This window comes from Selaginella moellendorffii, unplaced genomic scaffold (genome assembly GCF_000143415.4).
Source record: "Selaginella moellendorffii unplaced genomic scaffold, v1.0 SELMOscaffold_48, whole genome shotgun sequence".
Classification (NCBI taxonomy): Eukaryota; Viridiplantae; Streptophyta; class Lycopodiopsida; order Selaginellales; family Selaginellaceae; genus Selaginella; species Selaginella moellendorffii.
The window spans coordinates 34,022-56,380 of NW_003314309.1; the positions used below are offsets into that span (position 1 = coordinate 34,022).

At 42.1% G+C, this 22,359-nt stretch overlaps 2 pseudogenes; one reads left to right on the plus strand and one right to left on the minus strand.

Annotated features, from left to right (window-relative positions):
- LOC9647452 overlaps window positions 1–1,247 on the minus strand; it is an 11,872-nt pseudogene extending 10,625 nt beyond the window's left edge.
- Window positions 1,248–7,028: 5,781 nt separating this feature from the next.
- On the plus strand, window positions 7,029–8,000 carry LOC9647453 (annotated as a pseudogene).
- Window positions 8,001–22,359: the final 14,359 nt, after the last annotated feature.

The following is a 22,359-nucleotide window of genomic DNA, read 5'->3' on the forward strand; positions in this document are numbered from 1 at the left end:
ATGGCATCTTTCTCAATATTAGATCAAGAGAGTAAAATTATAATAGCTCAATGAAGTTATCAGTCTTTATATTTTTTCTTAGTGAAAATCTGAATAACTAGATAAGTTATTTTATTAATACTATATACTTAATATAATATATCGCAATCAATATAATTTATTGGGAGTAGGTAAAAATACCATAATATAACTAGTAAATTTTAGAAATATAATAAATTTACTTTTAAATAGGACAAGAGAAAAAATATAAATTAAATAGAGAATGGATATAAGTGACAATACAAGTGATAAAGAAGAAACCATTGATATTTTATCCACTTGAAAAGTTCTTCACCACTTAAGAAATAATAAGCTTAAATAGAATATTAATTATATAGTATATTTTAATTCCTTTAAAAGAATTAAATATCCTCAATTTCTTTAAAGGGAGAAATTAAGAAGCATTTGAGGTGTTATTACTTAAAAAACAAGCAAGTATATTCCTAGAGGCAATTCCTCCTTTCCTCTATTTTTTTTCTTCCAATGCTTGGGCTTCTTCCCATCAATCTTCTTGTAGATTCAATGCTACCCATTTCACTCCACCCACAGCCCCTTGAGATCTACAAAGAGATCCACCACCTTATGCACAAACTGGTAGTTGGCTCCATTGAAGTAATTGTGCCCAAACATGATGAATCTGCCATTGGGCCACATGGGTGAGTGTTAAGATCATATCCCTTACACCCTAAGCCAACTGGCTAAAGGGGTGATCACTTGATTGTAGGGCCCTTTCTTTATCCTATTATCCTGACCTGGTGCCTAACAATCCTCCCCCTTGTTAGGGAATGATCGTCCGCGATCATACTTAGGCCACCCTCTGATCACTATGGTCCTTCTCTTAAGGTCTACCAAACCTTGGTTCTCCCTCTAGATCCACCATGTTGAATATTCCTTCAGAATATTTATGCCCCACTTGTCAGCCACAAGAATCGAACTGGGCTCCAATACCAATATTATTATCCGGCGCAAAAAGACAGAGATTTAATCGCCCTAAACTATGCTATGCCACCTTTTGAGGTTCCTCACCACCCAACCACCCCCGAGCTACCTCAAAAGCTCCACTGCGCCGCCACTCCTTTGTGAGCCCTAGGGTAGGTTAAGTCCCTTACCCTAACATGCTTTATATACCCTTGAGCCTCCCTTTGACTGACGTTGACCATGTAGTCAAAGTTGGCGCCTAACAGTGAGCATGCGAGATTGATGTCCATCCATGTCGAGTGGAAATCATGCCAACATCCATTTCAATCAGATTTGCCAAGATCCCCAACATGCACAGCTTGTAGAGCCCCATGTTGGTGGAGAATGGCATTGGCACAATGTTGTTACTAGCATTGGAGAAGGCCATATTTTGCAAAAATTGGTTAAAGAGCATCACATTGCTGTGCACTTGGAAAAATTATAAGTTGATATGGCTCTTTGTTTTACTGTAAATAAAGGATCATATTAGCTTTTAGTTTTTCTAAGTTCAACAAAATATGTAACAAAAGGTAATTATGGATGAAATAATTAGTCATTTGAAGGGTTTTTTAAGCATGTAAGTCATACTTCTATTGAATTCTTAAATAATATATACTTATTTTTATTATATTTAAATGGGATTTTTGATAATTCATACAAAGCTAAACCTTAAAAAAACTTCACATTGATGTTAATCATATTAGTCAAACAACAGTACTTAAGTAATTTAATTTAAAAAAATTTAATTAATTTATACACTATCATTAGTTGTGAGTACTTGGAATATGGAAAGGGAATATAGAAAATGTGCATCTTAATTAGCCCAAATACCCTAGCTTATATACAAGAGTGAGTGGTCTAGATTGAAATCAATCCGACGGCTACTAAAATCCTACTACGTTAATATTAGTATACAGCATCGTAGCCATACACTTGGCCCTCACATCATCCCCTCTTCTCGGAATAATGGAAGACCATCAGGGTTCTCTTGTAGACGGGCCGGGATTGGGAGGAACGTTAGAAGGAGGCATACTTGCCGTAACACTCGATATGGTCCTTTCCACTGCGCAAGAAGCCCCTTAGATAAACCACATACTGTAAAATGGGGAAAACAGACTAACACCAAATCATCCACTTTGTACTCTGCAAGTGGACGATGATGGGAGTTGTAGTGCCATTGTTGTCCCATTTGTACATGGCCTAAGTGTGTGGCAAACTTAGCTTGGACAAGTGGAAGAATGCTCGTTAAATACTGATCCCACGATCAAGCATCGGCAGCTCGTGGCAAGGTAAACCCAGCTCCATTGGTAATATTGGATCATGACCATATAAAAGTTTATATGGTGAAGCACCAATAAAACTCTGCACCCTTGTGACATATGCATACCGAAGAGATGGCAAATAACCATCCCAATCCGAATGCTGAAAGTTCATATACTTCGTAATCATCCTTTTGAATGTCTGAACGAGCCATTCCACCAGACTGTCTAATTGTGGATGATAAGCACTTGTGAAAGTGTGGTGTATCCCCAACCGAGACATCAAAACATGAAATGCCTCAGCCACAAATGTGGGACTATTATCCGAAAGAATTTGTTTTGGACAAGAATGCTGGAACACCACTCGATTGAGGAGGAAGTATCCAACAGCAGTTGCAAAGGTGCTAGCAAGAGCACCAACTTCCACCTAACGAGTCAAGTAGTCAGAAGCAATAATAACATACTCATTGCTAACAATCAACTGTGGAAAGGTCCCATAAGATCAAATGCTACCAACTCAAATGGACGAGAAATTATAATTGACTCCAACCGTCCTTCCGCAACACGAGGAGGAGTATTACGAGCTTGGCACCAAATGCAGCTATGCACATATCGAATAATATCATGTCGCATCTCCGGCCAATAGAAAGACCTGTGCAACTTCTTGGTTACACGACAATGTCCCATATGCCCACCTAGAATAGGAGAATCATGGTAGGCATGGAAAAACTGCGAAATAAAGACAGAAGACACCACCAGCCGTAAATGATTATCAGGATCCGTCCCCACAAAATAAAGAAGGCCGTCTCTTCAAGGCGATATTGAGAATGTAAATGCCAGAAAGGCAAATCATTAGCAAGTGATGCAGGATTCTCAAACCCATCTCGAATCTTTCGAATCCATGGCTCAATCTTTTGAGCATTGTAAACCTCATCAAGAGAAAGTAAATCTTGCTTTGTGCCTTGTAGACATTGAACGTCAAGTACAGCAACTACCGATGGCAATGAATCCTTGTCTAGAAAATCCACAGATGTAGGAACAATAGGTTCATCAAAAATATGAGAAGAGAGTGGAAAAGGAAGAGGAGCTCGAGAAAAGATATCAGCATCAGCCATAGAACTCCCTGGGCGATGAATAACATCAAAATCAGTTATTTGAAGCTTCAAAGCCCATCGAGCAATACAACCAACCAGGTTCTTCCACTTCAATAATGAAGTAATAGTAGCATGGTCACCTTCAAGTAATGTCCGAGAACCATGTAGATATGCATGAAGTTTCTTGAAACCCCAGACTACTGCTAAATACTCCTTCTTTGTTGTGGAGTAGTTTATCTCCGCTGGTTGTAATGTACGGCTTATATATGCTATGGGATGGTGCTGACTAGGCACATTCGATCTCTCTTGCATCAACACACCTCCAAGACCAATGTCAAAAGCATCCACATACAAAATAAAAGGTTGAGTGTAGTTAGGATATGCCAAAACCGGAAGAGTTGTTAATATGTCTTTGAGATCCACGAACACCCACTCACAATCCAGAGACCAGATGAAAGATGACGCTGATGACTTCAGCAACACTCGCAACAGTGCAGTGCAATTAGAAAAATGATCCACAAAACGACCAAGATACTGCACCTTGCTCAAGAAGCACTACACATCATTCACACACTTCGGAGTAAGGAACTTTAGAACAGCCACAAGTTTGTAAGGATCAACTTGCAAACCCTCACGAAAAACACGGTACCCAAGATAAATTGTGTTTTTGGACCCAAACACGCACTTCGACTGCTTTAGCTTTAAACCAACATCATGTAGCCGATCCAACACTTTACAAACATCATGAATGTGCTCCTCCCACGTCTCCTCCAAGTGGATCAAGACATCATCAATGAAGTCAGTAGTCACCTCTGGCATATCGCAAAGAACCTTGTCCGTTATCCGCTGAAAAGTTACTGAAGCATTGTTCAAACCAAATAGCATCACCAAGAACTTGTACAAACCAAATAGTATACAAAAAGTAGTCTTAGGAATATCTTCTTCGGCCATCGGTACTTGCCAGTACCTAGAAGTAAGATCTAGGTTGTTGAATCAACGACTTTGCCCCAAGCAATCCAAGAGATCAATAGTGTGATGAAGAGGGTAAACATCTGGGATCATCACTTTGTTTAACAAACAATAGTCGATGCAGAAACAAATACTCCCATTAGGCTTCATCACAAGATGAGGTTCATATGCCCAAGGACTCCACGACTTCCGAATAACACCCTTTTCCAACATCTCTTTGACGTTTGCACATAAAATTTTGATCTCCTTGAGTGACTGACAACGAATAAAAACCTTGATTCAATGAGCATCCTCGGTTGGAATCGAATGACATGTGGCAATCTTAGCCTTAGATGATAGGTCAAATTCAAAGAGATCAGAATACTCCTTTATGAGCTGGTCAACTACTGCAACACAAAAATTGTCAAAGGGATTGGAAAAGGGAAGAGCAGAATAAGACAAAAACATAAGAGGAAATAGTGGGGGAACAAAAGTAATGGAAGTAGAGGTAAAAGTAGAGAGACAAAGAGGTATGGAAGTGAGAGGAATGGATGAAACATAAGGAAGTATGAGACAAGGGGGAGAAGCTTCAAAGTCACACTTAGCATGATTGCGTTGTAACCAATCCATACTAAGAATGAGGTCAAAAGCTTGACTCGGCACCACCCGCAATGACTGCAACTCAAGCTCAAGATCGCCCACATACACAACTAGGTCTGCCTCATCCCATGCACATACATGTGTACGGCTATTGCCATAAAGAATGAAAACTGGTTCCACCGCACGATGCAAGTGTAGACGGCAACGTGTGGCAATAGGTCGAACAATAGAAGATAAACTTGAACCTGTATCAACCAACACAGAGAGAATAATAGGAGACCTCTTGTTATAAAAATGAGTTTGGAAAGCATACACTGGATGAACCGATGCCAAGTGAACCCCTTGATAATACTCTCGAAAGAAAGATGGAGGGGTCACTAACTTATTTGTGCAAGGTCCTTTGTTACTTGTGTGACTCCTCATTTCCCGAATGCATCTTGGTGTCCAAACCTTCCACTACAGTAGCACCAATAGGATGTTGCTGACACCAAGGTCTCCACCCAGGAAATGGAGGTCGCTAATCCGGAAAATGTTGACAACGCTGATAAGTATGACCAACTTCATCACACGCCCAGCAGCGAACATCACGGCCACAACTACGTCCTCGCCCTTGTCCTTGGATTCGAGTAGCAGTAGCATCAACCTCCATTGGAATATAACCATCACCCATAGGAAGTGGAGCTGAAAGATGTGTAACGAGAAGTGGAAGAGGCGACATCTTATAACATTGTGCCAAGCGGAGAGCATCATCAAGGGTGGTAGGAGCAAGTGCATGCACAATTCTGACAAGATCTTGACAAAGTGCTGGCCATAACATTCCTAGTTTGATCCGCTCCGACATATTTGGCTCCACACGAAGCAAAAGACTTCGGAAACAAATGCCAAATTGCATCACTGACTCAGATGGCCTTTGGCGAAGATGATGCAATTGTTGGAAGGCATCATCACAGTCGTCGGCATGTCCGAAGGTGCATTTGAAGATGTCCAGGAGAACACTCCAATCCCCACGAGTGGCTTCGCTCAAACCATTGTACCACTATAATGCTATCCCTTGAAACACATGGGAACTCACGCAAATGTTAAGCATCATCCTAAGAATGATATGTGGCAATCACCGTGAAGTGATCGAACCAAAGGTACATATCATCCCCAGGATTTCTGCGAAAGAACTCCGGCCGAACATGAGGATTGGCACCAAGAGCAGGAGGAGTTGTACCATGTGTCGTGAATGCCGCCATCAACAGAGTTTCGTTGTTTAATTGCAAATACATAGCATTAAGCAATTGTACCAATTGCTGCTCCAGAGTCAAAAGAGGAGATTGTTGATCTACCATGAAGATGAATGAAAAAGAAATAGCAAAAGAAGAGAAATGATAAAAAGCTAGAATGAAATGGTAGATCTAGACAATGCAAAAAGCTAAATCTAAACTAAAATCATGAAAGGAAAGAATAAAAGAAAGGAAATGGAAAAAGCTAGATCTAGACGATGCAAAAGCTAAATCTAAACCAAAATCCTAAATCCAAGCACTCCTTAGGGATAATCAAAGTTGCCCCTCATCTCCACCAATGTGAGTGCTTGGAATATGAAAAGGGAATACAAAAATTGTGCATATCAATTAGCCCAAAAACCATATACAGAAGCGAGTGGTTCGGATTGAAACTAATCCAACAACTACCAAAATCCCATTATGCTAATATTAGTATATGGCATCATAGCCATACACTTGGCCCTCACATATTGTAACTAAAAGAACAAACACAAAGAATACTTGTCTAAAAAATAAACCTATTCTTTACTTTTGTCTTTAAGTAATAGCTTCTAAAGTGAAACTTTGAGGAGTAGTGACTATGATGTTGTATAGCCTCCTAGATATCAAGAACATTTAAGATCCTATACTATTTTATTGCAGGTGCCATAGCATAAGAAAGAATAGGGGGTGAGAGAGCACAAGATAAGGACATGAATCTGTAGAAAGATGCTTGTTGAGAGCTCTCACCACCTTTCTGAATTATTAAAAATAGCAGATTAAGATTCTTCTACCTAATCAGACATCCATTACAAACCATGGTCAGCACTCAAACTCAGAGTGTATGGAGTGAATATACTTGATGGGCCTCCCTAATCACGTGAATGGCAAGGTCCATGCTCGTGATCAACTCTAGCAGCTCATCGATCAAGTGAGTAAAGATTTTTGTGAAGAAAGAGTTCCTCTAGAGGGTCAATGTATTGTAGGTATGCCCTGTATCATTTGGGAAGAGTGGCTTCTTGCATTTTCCAGGGCAGTGTGGAAGGCATTGGAACTTCCAAGAGCTCCATCTCCCACAAGAGCATCTCCACTACCCAAGATCTAAAAATCATGGTATTTATGTTCCAGCAATTTTAAAGCCTTTGTACATGGATAGCTGGGTTGCTAATAGTTTTTGGTTTTCTTCCAGGGAAAATGTATTGGAGACCACGAAGCTGGTCTCAAGAAAGTGATGGATTTGCTCCAGCAGCCACAAAATGTTTGCACTGTTGGGCACCAAGTCGTTCACGGCAATGAGCAATTTAGCAAACCAACGCATATAACTCAAGAGGCGAAGAAAGCAATTGAGAGGGCTATTCCTCTAGCTCCACTTCACAATCCAGCAAACTTGGAGGTAACAGATCTTTACTTTCTTTTTCCAAAAAGAAAAATCCATTTATTTGTCCCATTTTTTCTCCAACCTTTCTCTTAAAATGATCACAAAAACTTTCCAGGGAATTCAAATTGCTGAGGAGCTCTTCCACTGCCCCCACATAGCCGTCTTTGACACAGCCTTCCACTCCACCATCCCCCAGCTATCATACATGTACAGAATCCCCTAGAAGCTGTACAAAGAGCTGGGTGTGCGGTGCTATGGCTTCCACAGGACGAGCTACCAGTTTCTTCTTGGCGAGGCCTCCTGCGCTCTTGGAAGGCCAGTGCTGGAACTTAATCTCATTGCCTTCCATCTCGGCATTGGAGCGAGAGTGTGTGTGATCAAATATGTGGAATTGATCAATACAAGCATGGGAATGACTCCACTCGAAGGTTTAGTGATGGCTACTCGGAGTGGTGGTGTTGATCTTTTAGAGACTTAATTATTAGTGAATAAAGCTTATATTAAAACACAAAATTATTCTAAATAAGTTATCATCCGATAAATCAATAGTAGAGTACATGAACCACTAAGATCAGCATATTTGGAAAACATAGGATTCACTATCCAACAAAATTCAATAGCCAGTGTATCATTAAGGAAACTTAATGATAAAACTTAACTACTAAAGATTGTAGATAGCATGTCAAACAACTTACAAAAGATAACTTAAAGAACACAAAGTATCATTAACTAGCAAGTAAGATGCTCGTGAATGTACCACTTAAAGGAAATAACATCCAATCTATTGAATGTATCACCTAATGCCAATCATTGCACTAGCCATTCTGAATAAATCCCAGTCAACAATATGAAGGAACTCAAGTTGCTTAAACAAGTGTTAGCAACATCCTATCAATGTCTCAAACCCGAAAGACCAATCCAAAGCAAACCATAAAAACATGTGGTATTGTGAAAAGCCATAAGCCATTAAAGCAAACAACTAACTATCACAAAAGATCATCAATCATCCTATGCCATCCGCCTCTATCCTTCACTATAGCTAAGGAAAAAGCTCCAATACTAAATTGTAAGCCATACATTTTTCCTTTCCAATTTGCCAGCTTACCTCGTCTATCTGACCAACACTGCCTTGGCTTTTACCAAATTCCCTCACCAAGGTTCCTGCCTATGGTACCAACTCCTACTTGGTCCTACTTGGTTTCAGCTACTCACTGCATGAGCAATAGAGCGTTAACCATCCATTCATGGATTCCCAAATCTCTCCCAATCCCCCTCCCCGGGTTAGACTGGACTTAAGGTTCGGCTACACTCCCTATAGGCACAAACAGCCAAACACACCAAGCCTCCAAGTTCCTAACATCCCTTGGTACCATAAGACTTGATCATGGGACCCTTTAAATCCCAAGTCTTGAGTGCAACACATGCTTTAGGACGCCGGGGTGAAACACGATGGCCTAACGGCCTTTCCCCCCCCCCCTCCCAAAGGAAAGGCCCAAGCCCTTGGGAAGGGTGAGGACCAATAAGCTGCAAGGTACTCAAGTGGGGCACCACTCCACATGAGTCGAGAGCACTACAATCGGTTTCCCTTTCGGGAGTGGGAGCTGTTTTTGAGCACTTCCTTGGGTGGCCCCTCTAGCACCATCCGAGTCCATGCTCACTCCCACCCAAGGCCCCTCGGCCCTGGTCTCAACCTCAAGTCAGTTTGAAAGCACCACTGAAGAGTTCCTTCAAGACTAGTTCTTGGACCTCACTATCCTTACTATACAAACATCTCTTTTTATCCTATGACTTGTTGACTATGTCTCCAGGGGCATCCCCCAACTTAGCAGTGTGCCTAAGTTAGCCTCCTTGGCCAAGAGTCCATGACAACGGAATATAGGTGTCCTTATACCCCTCACCTCACCACGCTCTAGTATAGGGTTGGGACTTGAACCTAGCCTTGCTTTATTAGGGGGTTGGGACTCGAACCCAACCTCTGTAGAATATGTCTACGGATTTGACATCCCCGCAAGGAGTCGGGTATAGTTTCCTACACTTGGTTGACCTAGCTAGCCCATGCTAATTACCTTACCTTTGGCGTGCCTTCGGGTCCTAACATATGCCATTGCTCAACTTCACAAATTGATACTTTAATTGAACTTTGCATAAGTACATAGAGTTCTGTCTTGTAGAAATTCCTCCACTAAATCTCACTCATTCGCTAGGTTCTCCTTTGGTTCCCATGTTTCTTCGCAGTGTGGAAATCCTTTCCACTTCACATGGAACTCTCTCACCTTGCGTCCTTGTCACTTGCTCTTGTGTGCATTGATGATGGCCTCGACTTCATATTCCTCCTCCCCTTGGATAACCTCAGATAAAGGTCTTACTTGGTCCTTGTGAAACGGATCTTCAAAGTACGGCTTGAGTAAGTTCACATAGAACACTAGGTGCATCTTCCCCATCTCTCGAGGAAGTCAGAGACGGTAAACCACTTTACCGATTCATGCCTCAATCTCTTAAAGCCCAGCAAACCTGCTTAAGGAACTCAAGATCAATTCAATTCTAGGAATACATGCATTTTTACCTTTGGGTCAACTTCCAGCTGATCCCACTTGGCAGCCTGAGGTTCTTGGTGTTCAGCCACACCTTCTTCCCAACTTGGAACTCTACATTCCGACGCTTCTGGTTCGCATATTTGGTTTGCCTTTGTTAAGCCCGTTCCAAGAAATCCCTCACTAGAATCCAAATGTTGAGTCTTTCCGCCATGAATGCTTCCACTGCGGGTAACTCTCTATGGTACTCGGCCATGCCAAGCTCCACAGGACCTTCAATAGCTCGCCCATTGATGACTTCCCATGGACTCACCCCGATACTCGAATGTGGTGAGTTGTTATAACATATTTCTGCAAGTCCCAAATGACTTACCCAATCGGTCTGGTCTCCTGAGACATAGCATTGCAAATAATCCTCCAGTTGCCTATTCACCCTTTCTGTTTGTCCATCTGTCAAGAAGTGTTAGTGCCATCAAACTTGACTTAATACCCAATACTTATCTATGGGTGATAAGCTGTGCTGAATTTCAACTTGGTGCGATACTATTCTAGAAGAGTTCTCCAGAACCTAATAGTGAAGATCTTATCTCAATCTAAGATGATCTCTTCCGGCCTTCCCTGCACTCGAACCATTTGTTCGAAGAACAACTTCGCTACACCTTCCGCATCCACTTCCGTTGTGGTGGGTATGAAATGTGCCATCTTCAAAAATTGGTTGGTGCTTGAGCTCCTCAAGTTCTTTTTGGTTCAAACGATAGGGGGGACGAACCACCACCTTAACACCCTCGACCAGCTCAATCTTATGTTTTATCGGTCGTGCCGGGGGCAACCCCGCCGGTAGCTCCTCCGGCATGGTATCCTGGAATTGGTCCAACACCTGCTAGATCACTAAAGGTACTTCTTCCATTCCCGTCTCTTTGTCACTCTTCATGGAGAGTAAGCACGGAAATGCTGCCTTGGTTCCTTTAGTGAGTTGTCTTCTCATGGACACTAGGTTTAGGCAGGAATCTTTGGCTTTGCATTGCCCTACCTTTAGATCCTGGGCCTCCACCCTGGATTTTCTTCCTTGAGCATTCGCTAGTACCACAAGGTTCCTACTTTGTCCATGCAAGGCTACCATGAACCGATTGAACCAATCCATCCCGAAGATCACGTCAAATTCTGCCATGTCCAACACGATGAAATCCATGTCTACTTTCCATGTCCCTATTTTGACTCTCGCTTGTCGAAGTACCTCATCGGTGCTTTGGCTACTTTGAACAAACTCTATAGTCCTTGGTTCATCCAGCCGCTGCACCGTTAGTCCGACTTGCCAGACTATGTCTGTAGCCACAAAATTATCCAAAGCACCTGTGTCAATAAGGATCTTAACAAAACTACCTCCGAGCTTCCTTCGGAGGGTTAGTAGATGTTGCGAACGACTCTCTACCAAAGTTGCTGGGGTAATGAGTAATTTTGAGCTAGGGACTAGATCACATACCTCAGTTTGGATTTCATCCAACTTAATGGCCATATTGGCTCTAGCCTTCTTCGGGTAGGGACATTCCCTCGAAAAATGTCCCACTTCACCGCAATTATAGTATACGTTGTTTCCCACGTTACTAACTGACTTGACCTTCTTATCCGTGGGTTTGTCTTTTTTTGCTTGACTCCCCCACGTACTTGCTCACTAGCCACCGGATTTGCCTTTCCGGAACCCCGAGGACTCATTCTTAGAGAAACTCTTCTTGAATTTCCCTTTGTTATACGTTCCCCTTGGTTTGGCCCCTTTGTTAAATGTGGACCCCAACCTTGTCGTTCCCCTTTCGTAGGTTATCGTTGAAATGCACCTTGATGGCTGCATCCAACACTTCCTTGTAGTTGGTCGTGTTCTAACGCATTACCTCATTGCGAGCCTAGGTTTGCAAGCTTGATATGAAGGCATGGAACGCATCCATATCCCCCATGTCCGTGACAAGTATCCTCTTTGCCATAAACCCATTCACATACTTCTGAATGGTTCCAGTCTACTTTAGCCTACTAAGCTCGTCTTTTAGATGTAGAGTAGCATTTGGAGGAACGTAAGTCATGCGGATCCTTGCCTTCATCATTTCCCAAGTGGCCACTGGTCCTTCGTTGGCCTCTATCATTCTTCACCAAGACTTGGCATTATCTGCTAAGTATGGTTTTGCACATGGGACCTTCTCCAAGCTTGGTAACCGCAACACTTGAAAATAGTCCTCCATATTGTAAAACCACTCCTCCACCACTTTATAGTCATTCACTCCCTTGAAGATCGGTGGGGGCTTTGGTTTGTACTTGGGATTGATTCCACTTTGGTCTATTCGACCTTGTTTGGTTTTGCCTCAGTCCCTGCCAAAGGGTTCACACCTTCTGCACTGCCAGCATCCGCAGTCTTTTGCCTTTTCTTCCGCTTCTTATCACGCTTTAGCTTGCGTCCAAGAGTCTCCAGCAGGGTATTGGTCTGTGCCAATTGTCCTTCTAGAATGTCCAATTGAGCCTTGGACGACCAAACCTTACTACCGGACTCTTGTTTGGAAGTTTCCTCATTGGAGTCCTCCTCATGCAAGGATTCCTCATCCATAGCCTTTTGTTCGACTGGAGGCTCCAGCTCTGGAGGAGGTTCCATCTCCGCCTTGGTTTGTTTCCACCCTGCCTTTGCCATCTCCCAGCAATCTGCCTCTATCCTTCGCTAGAACTGAGGAAAAGTCTCCAATACCAAATTGTAAGCCACAAATTTTTCCTTTCTAATTTGCCAGCTTACCTCGTCTATCCAACCAACACTGCCTTGGCTTTTGTTAAGTTCCCTCGCCAAGGTTCCCGCCTATGGTACCAACTCCTACTTGGTCCTATTTGGTTTTAACTACTCACTACATGAGTAACAGAGCATTAGCCATCCATTCATGGATTCCCAAATCTCTCCCAATCCCCCTCCCCGGGTTAGATTGGACTTAAGGTTCAGCTACACTCCCCACAAGCACAAGCAGCCAAGCACACCAAGCCTGCAGGTTCCTAACATCCCTTGGTACCACAATACTTGATCATGGGACCCTCTAAATCCCAAGTCTTGAATGCAACACATGTTTCGGGATGCTAGGGCGAAACACCGTGGCCTAACGGCCCAGTATGGGTACCTCTATCCCCCCACTTCCATCCCAAAGGGAAGGCCCAAGCCTCTGGGAAGGGCGAGGACCAATGAGCCGCAAGGTACTCAAATGGGGCACCACTCCATATGAGTTGAGAGCACCACAGTCGGTTTCCCTTTCGGGAGTGGGAGCTGCTCTTGAGCACTTCCTTGGGTGGCCCCTCTGGCACCACCCAAGTCCATGTTCACTCCCACCCAAGGCCCCTCAACCCCAGTCTCAACCTTAAGTCAATTTGGAAACACCATTGAAGAGTTCCTTCAAGACTGGTTCCTGGACCTCACTATCCCTATTATACTTTTGGAACCCCTGCAGCCCCCCCCCGCCCCCCCCCCCCCCCCTCCCCCCCTGGGAGATGCACGCTTTGGGCTTTCACCCCTTGACCTGTATTAGTATTTGGACTCGGTCTCGAACTTGATCTTGGACTTGATCTCGGACCCGACTTTGGACTTGGTCTTGGACTCGATCTCAGACCCAATCTCGGACTCGACCTCGGACTCGGTCTCAGAACCGATCTCGGATCTTGGACTTTATCTCAAACTCGGTCTCCGAGTCGGCCTCGGACTCGAGCCCAGACTCTATCTCGAACTTGGTTTTAAAGTCGGTCTTAGACTCGATCTCAGACTCAGTCCCATCCGATGAACTCTTTGTCATTTCAGTCATGCTTTTGGGGATCCTTTAGCCTACGACACCTCGGGGAGTTGGTTCCTTACAGTAACTCACTTTATAATAAGCATAAGAATCATCATCAATGATCAATATAAAGGATTCAACATCTTCAATATTGATCACTAACTCTTCCTCTTGTAAAGTTAGTATAGTCCACGACTGAATCACTTTTCAAGGAAAAGCTAAATCTGTTGACCCCTACTAAACAATCTCGTCTAGAACACAACTAACTCAACTTGCAACTCAGTTTATTTGAATGTCAACATAATTGCTAACTAGTAAATACATGAATGCCACTAACATAAAGCTATAGCCCAAACATCAACACTATTTACATCAAGACTAATGAAATTCAATATCAATCTTATGGAGAGATATTTCATTTTAATCAAATCTCAACAACAAGGCATCACTTCAATGCCATCAACACCATAATAAAGCAAAAAGAAAGCAAGAGCGAATCACCACTCAAAGCTCTTTAGCAACTAAGCTAAACAAAGTCAAAGATACCTTAGTTAGTATCTGAGACCAATCCTTCAACACTACTTAGTTACAAATAACACACTATCAAAGAGTGATTCACCACATCCAAGACTCCATGAAATCCAACACCATGGACTAAATGCAAACAAATGACATCGACAAAGGTAGAATTGATATACCAACATGGAAAAACTATATAAGTTTAACGACATGATCTTCTACAACACCATCTGGTAAAGCAAGCCTATCACTGCTAAATCATCATCGAGCAAAGCAAGTGTTAAACAATCCTTAACAAAGTCTACAAGCAATGATTAGTTTCCAAACAACTAACAATCACTCTTCAACTTGCCTTCACAAGACTTGAACACTAAACTCATGCCATCAAATCATATACTTGTCTAACATAAACGTAATACCTCAAGTACGAGATAAAGGTTTATAGACAAGCATAAATTAAATGACTACTTGAATCCAACTCAACCGCAATAAGCTCATCAATATGTTTAGATAATAGCTCTGAGCATGCCTTAAAGAGGCTAGCTATGCATGATCAACACTTAGTCGTAACTAAAGTGAAAATCATGAGATGAACTCATATCAGTACACAACCTCCTCATATACAAAGTTATAGTATGGGTACCAACATTTTAACCTCAGACAACTAAGTTGAACATCACCATCCTCAACCAAGGCACAAGGCCACCAAAACTAAGTTAAGATTAGTGAGAGCTCACTACTCTCATACAGTTTAACAAAATGCAAAGTGAACCTACCACCAAGCACAATGCTACAGAAAAAAGGCACAAGAGTCACATTTCTAGAAAATTGTAATGACTACTTTTTTACATCAACTCCAGACTCTATCCAACTCAATTGTTTTAGCCTCAAAAGTTAACATCCCTTTTGGGCCATATTATACAAACTACTTACTAATGTTTAAGCTAACCAAAATCAACTTCAACCCCTTCACTAGTTTGGATTGGTTTACGAAAATAGATTAATTTTTTAGCAAAGTGATCAATAGATCAACCATTGAAAAAGCCTAAAAAAATTTGTAAAAAATTTTCCATCCTAGAGAAAGAATAACTCTCAGTCTAGGAATGCAAACTTTCAAGACTCAACCAACTTCCTCCTACTAACAACTTCACATATGTTCACCTCAACACTAATTCTCATAACTCAACAGTATATTTAAGCATCAAACATCATGCCCATATTTCGACATCCAACATAGACATCTGCAAAAATGCATAATGAACATTTAAGGCTTGATCATGAAGACCATATCTTCAGATATCCATATTGCACTAACACTATTCTTCAATTACCTTCAATATTTAATATGAAGCCAAAACACTAACAAGAAAAATGACATGGAAAATCAAGTTCTAAAGAAAATTCCTCATCACTTGAAACAACAATGCTACTTCCTTAACGCAAGTGCTAACAATGTCAATGCTTCAACTACACACCTTCTCCATCCATAACATAACACACCTTAGCATAATGGATCATCATCTAGAATCTAGTCAAAGCTATTATATATAAGTAGACTAGTTTTTCCATCAACCACTTTGGGGTTTATCATCATTTACAACTTCATAAACACATTGCACACTATCACATGGATATGATATAAATTCACAATAACTTAATCATTAATTGAGCAACACCACAAGCAATACCCATGTCACTACTACAAAGTTTATGTGAGTATCAAGTATTAACTCAATTCGACAAAATGCAACATAAATGCCACACCCCACCGATAGAGATTTACAACACCCAATATCACTAACTTATGTTCACAACATAGACAAACTCATACCACTTTTTTTTTTACTAAACTCAAAACTAATTTAACACCAAGCTACTCAAGGAGCAATAACAAGGTTCTCCAGAAAAGATTTGAGCATTATAACCCAAGTCTTCTAATAGTAAGTGTAGCGCACGTGGTTTTTACTCTTTATCCTATGGTGATTTACCATAGGATAACACCACGAAGCGGAACCTAAACCCTCTTAGTGCCACGTGACAGATGCCACGTGTCACATGCCACGTGTCCATGCCACGTGTCCACAGGAACCCAAGGTTCAGGGCCTTGGGCCACTGAACGAAGGAACGGTGCCAAACTCCCAAGCATGGAGCCAAGGAGTGTCGGAACCGAACCACGGAGCAACTCCCGAGCATAAAGCCCAAGGAGCGAAGGAACAGGAGCCCGGAGCGACTTGGAACAGTCCTAGAGTAACCAGCATCCCAATGCTAGGACCAGCACGCAAAACGGAGCCAAACGGAGTCTGGCGCTATTTCGGCATACCGGTGGCCTAACGCGAGGACATGGGTACTCCACCAACTAGCATGGAATGGAACTTGGGCTTAGACCCAAGCCGGACGCAGAACAAGGACAGGCACGCAAGCGGGAGCTAGACTATGCCTCAGGTTGGTCGGCCATGCCCGACCTACCCACTATCCCTACTATACATTTGGAACCCCCCATAGCCCCCCCCCCCCTTGAGGAACACACGCTTTGGGCTTTCACCCCAAGCCTCCCTTAGTATCAGGAGTTAGTCTCTGGGACAAGCTCGAAACTTACTAAATATGGAATGTCCCTAGATTGCGAATTTGGACATGGGACGAACACCATTGTGTTCAGGCTGATCTCTACATTCCGTAGATATGCCAAATGAGCAAATCTGGACACTTTCCATAAATAGCATTTGGGACCGAAATGAGACTAACCCAAAGGGCATGATAGCGAGGGTGTTTGGCAGACACGGTAAGCTATCATCCGGCGATATTGAGGGACCAATCTCAATACGCGAGGGTTCTTGTCACTAGCCAGTGCAAGACAAAACGAGACGGGAACTCCTTACCGGGCTAAGTATGCTTAGCTAATAACACGTAGGAATTCCGTCCTTATGCTCGTCCGGTCTAAGTACACTCGAAATGCCCAGTTAACTCCACTAGCACAAGAGGGACTGATAAAGGGTCCAGCAATACCGACCTCCTGCCATCGTGGCAGTAAGGTAAGAGTGTCCGTAAGGACTAGCCAACAGGTAACTTTCGATACCTGAAGTCACATTCGCGACACTCTCCCCCCCTTGGGAAGATCGACGTCCTCGTCGATGCATACTCGAGTCTAGAATACCGCCAAGGAAACAACTCCAGGAAAAGTTCACGGTACTCACACTATGTGAGAAATGCACCAACTTAAATGAGTTAGGGGGCAACCTCTTTGTCTAACGCGGATGCGCTACCAGCTCAGACACCTTCCGGCCGTCGCCGACAAGGAAATGACCAACGGAGTCAGCCACCCTTGCTGCTCTGGGAGTCACCCAGCTTACAAAAGTGTGATATGCCCCTGCCCGCAGGAACATAGAGAGAGAAGCCAGAGGCCCCAACCCTCCTAAGCAAAGAAACCAAACCCGTCGGTAAGGTTTAGATAGACTACTGTAAACAGGCAGTTAGAGTTGTTTACACGGTCACGCCCTTTCAACGGAACAAGGAACATCGACAGAGAGGCGGGTTATGTGACCAGTCTACAGTAGCTACCCCATGACTAAAGATTTCAACATGCACACGAAGTGCCGAAGCCAGTCTGCCTATACTGGCCCAAACTCAAAGATCAATAGATGGACAATATCAAAGTCATAGACAATGATATCTTAGAGACTTAATTATCAGTGAGTATATCTTAGATTAGAACACAAAAGTATTCCAAGTAAGTTATCATCCGATAAACTAGTAGTATAGTACAAGAACCACCAAGATCATCAAAATTGGTACATAGGATTCACCATCAAACAAAATTCAATAGCAAGTATATCATCAAGTAAACTTAACGATAAAGTTTAACTATTAAAGATTGTAGATAGAATGCCAAACAACTTACAAAAGAGAACTCAAAGAACACCAAGTATCATTGACAAGCAAGCAAAATGCTCGCGAATGTATCACTTAGAGGAAATAACATTCCAATCTATCAGAACAAACTCAAGCAATAATCAACAGAATAGAATGAATGTGGTAAGACCAACAAACACTCATTCCTGCCAACTATCATAAAAGCTAATCCGAATAGATCCCAGCCAACAATACCAAGGAACCAGAGTTGCTCAAGCAAGTGTCAGCAACATCCTATTGATATGTCAAACCCAAGAGACCAATCCAGAGCAAATCACAAAGAACATGTGATATCGCGAAAAGCCACAAGCCATCAAAGAGAACAACTAACCACCATAAAAGATCATTAATCATCCCATCAAAAGAGAGATGCATAATCATCATTAAAGAAGGAAGCCACCATCATGAAGAATGGCAACTCATCCTATATCAACAACAATCAAGCAGCACTTTCAACAAGGACAATCAACTATCTTAGATGATAATTAATCATCACCAATGATTGCCAGATGCAAATACTAACTTCATCGAAGCTAACAAGCCAAAATGCCTTCCCCCAACAACTCCTAACAAATGGAACAATGAGCATGAAAACTCAAATAACCAAAAGCTCGAAGAAGTCTATAGCCAAGTCTTGCCTAATAATGATCACGAGTCTCGCATGGACTAACGTCAATGCTAAAGAAGAAATCATGGTACAACCCACAATATCCTCCTCAACACATCTATAAGCTAAACTTCATAATGCAAAGCTAATGAAGAGCATGTCTGCATCAATCCAAAAGTTAAGCATAACAAAGCTATGCTCAACAAGTGATCATCAAACGATCCTCCATGAATCCATCTATAGCAAGACGTAACTCACATCATAACAAGCACAAAAAGAATCATCAATGATCGATATATTCCAACTTAAATCCAATAAAGATTCAAACCTTCCAATATCAATCACTAACTCTTCCGCTTGTAGAGTTAGTATAATCCATGACTAAATCATTTTTCAAGGAAAAGCCAAAGCTTAACCCCTACTAAATAATCTCGTCTAGAACACAACTAACTCAAACTTGCCACTCAGCTCGTTTGAATGCTAACATAGTTGCTAACTAGCAAATGTACGAATGCCAATAACACAAAGCCATAGCCAAATCATCAACACTATCTTCATTGAGACTAATGACACTCAATATCAATCCTATGGAGAGATATCTCATTTCACTTGAATATCAACTTCAACAATGTCAATGAAAAGGCATCGCTTCAATGCCATCAACACTAGAACAAAGCTAAAAGAAAGCACAAGTGTATCACCACTCAAAGCTCTCTAACAACCAAGCTAACCAAGGTCGAAGATACTTTAGTTAGTATCCGAGACCAATCCTTTAGCAAAACTCAGTTATAGATAACACTTCTTCAAGGAGTGAATCACCACGTCCAAGACTCAATGAAATCCAACACTATGAACTAAACGCAACCAAATGATATCAACAGAGGTAGAGTCGATATGCCAACATGGAAAACCCATGTAAGTCTAACGACACGATCCTCCGCAACCCCATTCGGTAAAGCAAGCCCATCACTGCTAAATCTTTATCGAGTGAAGCAAGTATCAATAGTCTTTTGACAAAGTCTACAAGTAATCACTAGTCGCCAAGCAACTAACAATCACCCTTCAACTTGCCTTCACAAGACCCGATCACCAACTCATGTCATCGAGTCACATACTTGTCCAACACGAACATAATACCCCAAGTATGAGATAAAAGTTCATAGACAAACACAAACTAAATGACCACTCGAATCCAACTCAACCGCGATAAGCTCACCAATGCATTTAGCCACTAGCTCTGAGCATGCCTTGAAGAGGCTAGCTATGCATGACCAACACTTAGCCGAAACTAAAGCGAAGACCATAAGATGGATCCATATCGGTACACAACCTCCTTATAGACAAAGCTATAGTACGGGTACCAACATCTCAAACTCAACCAACTAAGTTGAACATCACCATCCTCAGCCAAGGCGCAGGGCCACCAAGACCAAGTCAAGATCAGTGAGAGCTCACTACTCTCATAGAGTCAAACAAAATGCAAAGTGCAACCTGCCACCAAGCATAATGCTACAAAAGAAAGGCACAAGGGTCACCTTTCTAGAAAAGTGCAACGGCCACTTTTCTACACTAACTCCAGACTCTATCCAACTCAATTGCCTTAGCCCCAAAAGTCAACATCCCTTTCGGGCTGCATCATACAAACTACCTACTAAGATCTAAGCCAACCGAAGTCAACTCCAACCCCTTCACTAGTTTGTATTGGCTTTCGAAAACGGAATGGTTTTCGAGCAAAGTGATAACAGATCAGCCATTGGAAAAGTCTAAGAAAATTTATGGAAAATTTTCCATCCTAGAGAAAGAATAACTCTTAGTCCAGAAATACAAACTTTCAAGACTCAACCAACTTCCTCCTACCAACAACTTCACATAAGTTCACCTCAACACAAATTCTCAAGACCCATAGTATGCTTAAGCCTCGAACATCTTTCTGCCCATTTTTCCGATATCCAACACCGACATCCGCAAAATGCAAAGTGAACATCCAAGGCTTGATCACGAAGACCACATCTTCGGATATCTACATTGCACTAACACTCTTCTTCAGCCACCTTCAAGATCCAATGTGAAGCTAAAACACTAACAAGAAAAATGACATAGAAAATCAAGGTCTAAGGAAAATTCCTCATCACTCGAACAACAATGCCACTTCCACTAACATAAGTGCTAGTGATGTCAATGCCTCAACTACACACCTTTTCCATCCAACAATCTACTCCAAGTGTTAACGGATAAACCAACAAGCTATAGCAAGTGAATGCTATAACCCTTTTCAACACCTTATGGGCAAACCCTCAAGAAAACAAGGTACCAACTTAAGCTTAGCATAATGGACCACCATTAAGAATCCAGTCAAAGCTACTACAATGCTACTTTGTGCAAGTAAACTTAGCTTCGCCATCAACAACTTTAGGGTTGATCATCGTTTAACCAAGCAACTTCGTAAACACATTGCTCATTATCACATGGATATGATATAGAAATCACAATGACTTGATCATCAATTGAGCAACACCACGAGCAATGCCAATGTTATTACTTCAAAGGTTTATGTGAGTATCAAGTGCTAACTCAATTCGACAAAATGCAACATAAATGCCACACTCCACCGATAGAGACTTACAACACCCAACATCACTAACTTTTGTTCACTACATGGACAAGCTTATGCCACTCTCTTTCCGACCAAACTCAAAACTTAATCCAACACCAAGCTACTCAAGGAGCAATAGCAAGGTTCCTCAGAAAAGAATTGAGCATTGCAACCCAAGTCTTTCAATAGCAAGCCTAGACAAAATGGTTTAGCGCTTCACCGCTATCCATCCCACAACTCACCATTGTAAGACCACCATCTCCAACATGCATCAAGATAGGGTCTCTTGATTGCATGATGTGAACACGAGCAATGAGTTAACACCTCGTTGCAAATCATCTCTCCAAGAAGAGAAAATGATTTACGTATTTGATCCTTCGTCCCTGACGACTCTCTTTTCGGTCTCATCTTTGACTTAACCTCAAGCTCGCTTTCGCACAACCTTCAGTCCAATCCAAGAAAAGTTTATGAGAGAGCACGGCAATGAGTACTTGAACCAATAGACTAATCCCTACAGTCTTGATTAATCCACTTGTAACCATGCCTAAGAAGGATCCACTAGTGCCGTGCTAAACAGCTACGGACCAGCCTATTTGCCACTCATAGCAAACTCAGGGAGGTTTGCTTTTACCCACGGTACAAGGAACAACTCATGGAACCATCGATAGGCTAACATTAATCCTGCCAACTCAAAGCATATCCTCGAGTTGCTAATGCGCCTCACTCACGAGCCCAAGCGCAAACTCGTGCAAATTGGAACAACTTATTCCCACTTATGAGCCCAAGCTCAAGCTCACATCATAAGGTACAACAAGGTAACCAATCCATACCCAAGGAATGAATGCAAACCCATTGCACCAAACGTGTACCCACTCGGATCATCGTTTTCATCTCTGCGTATGCAA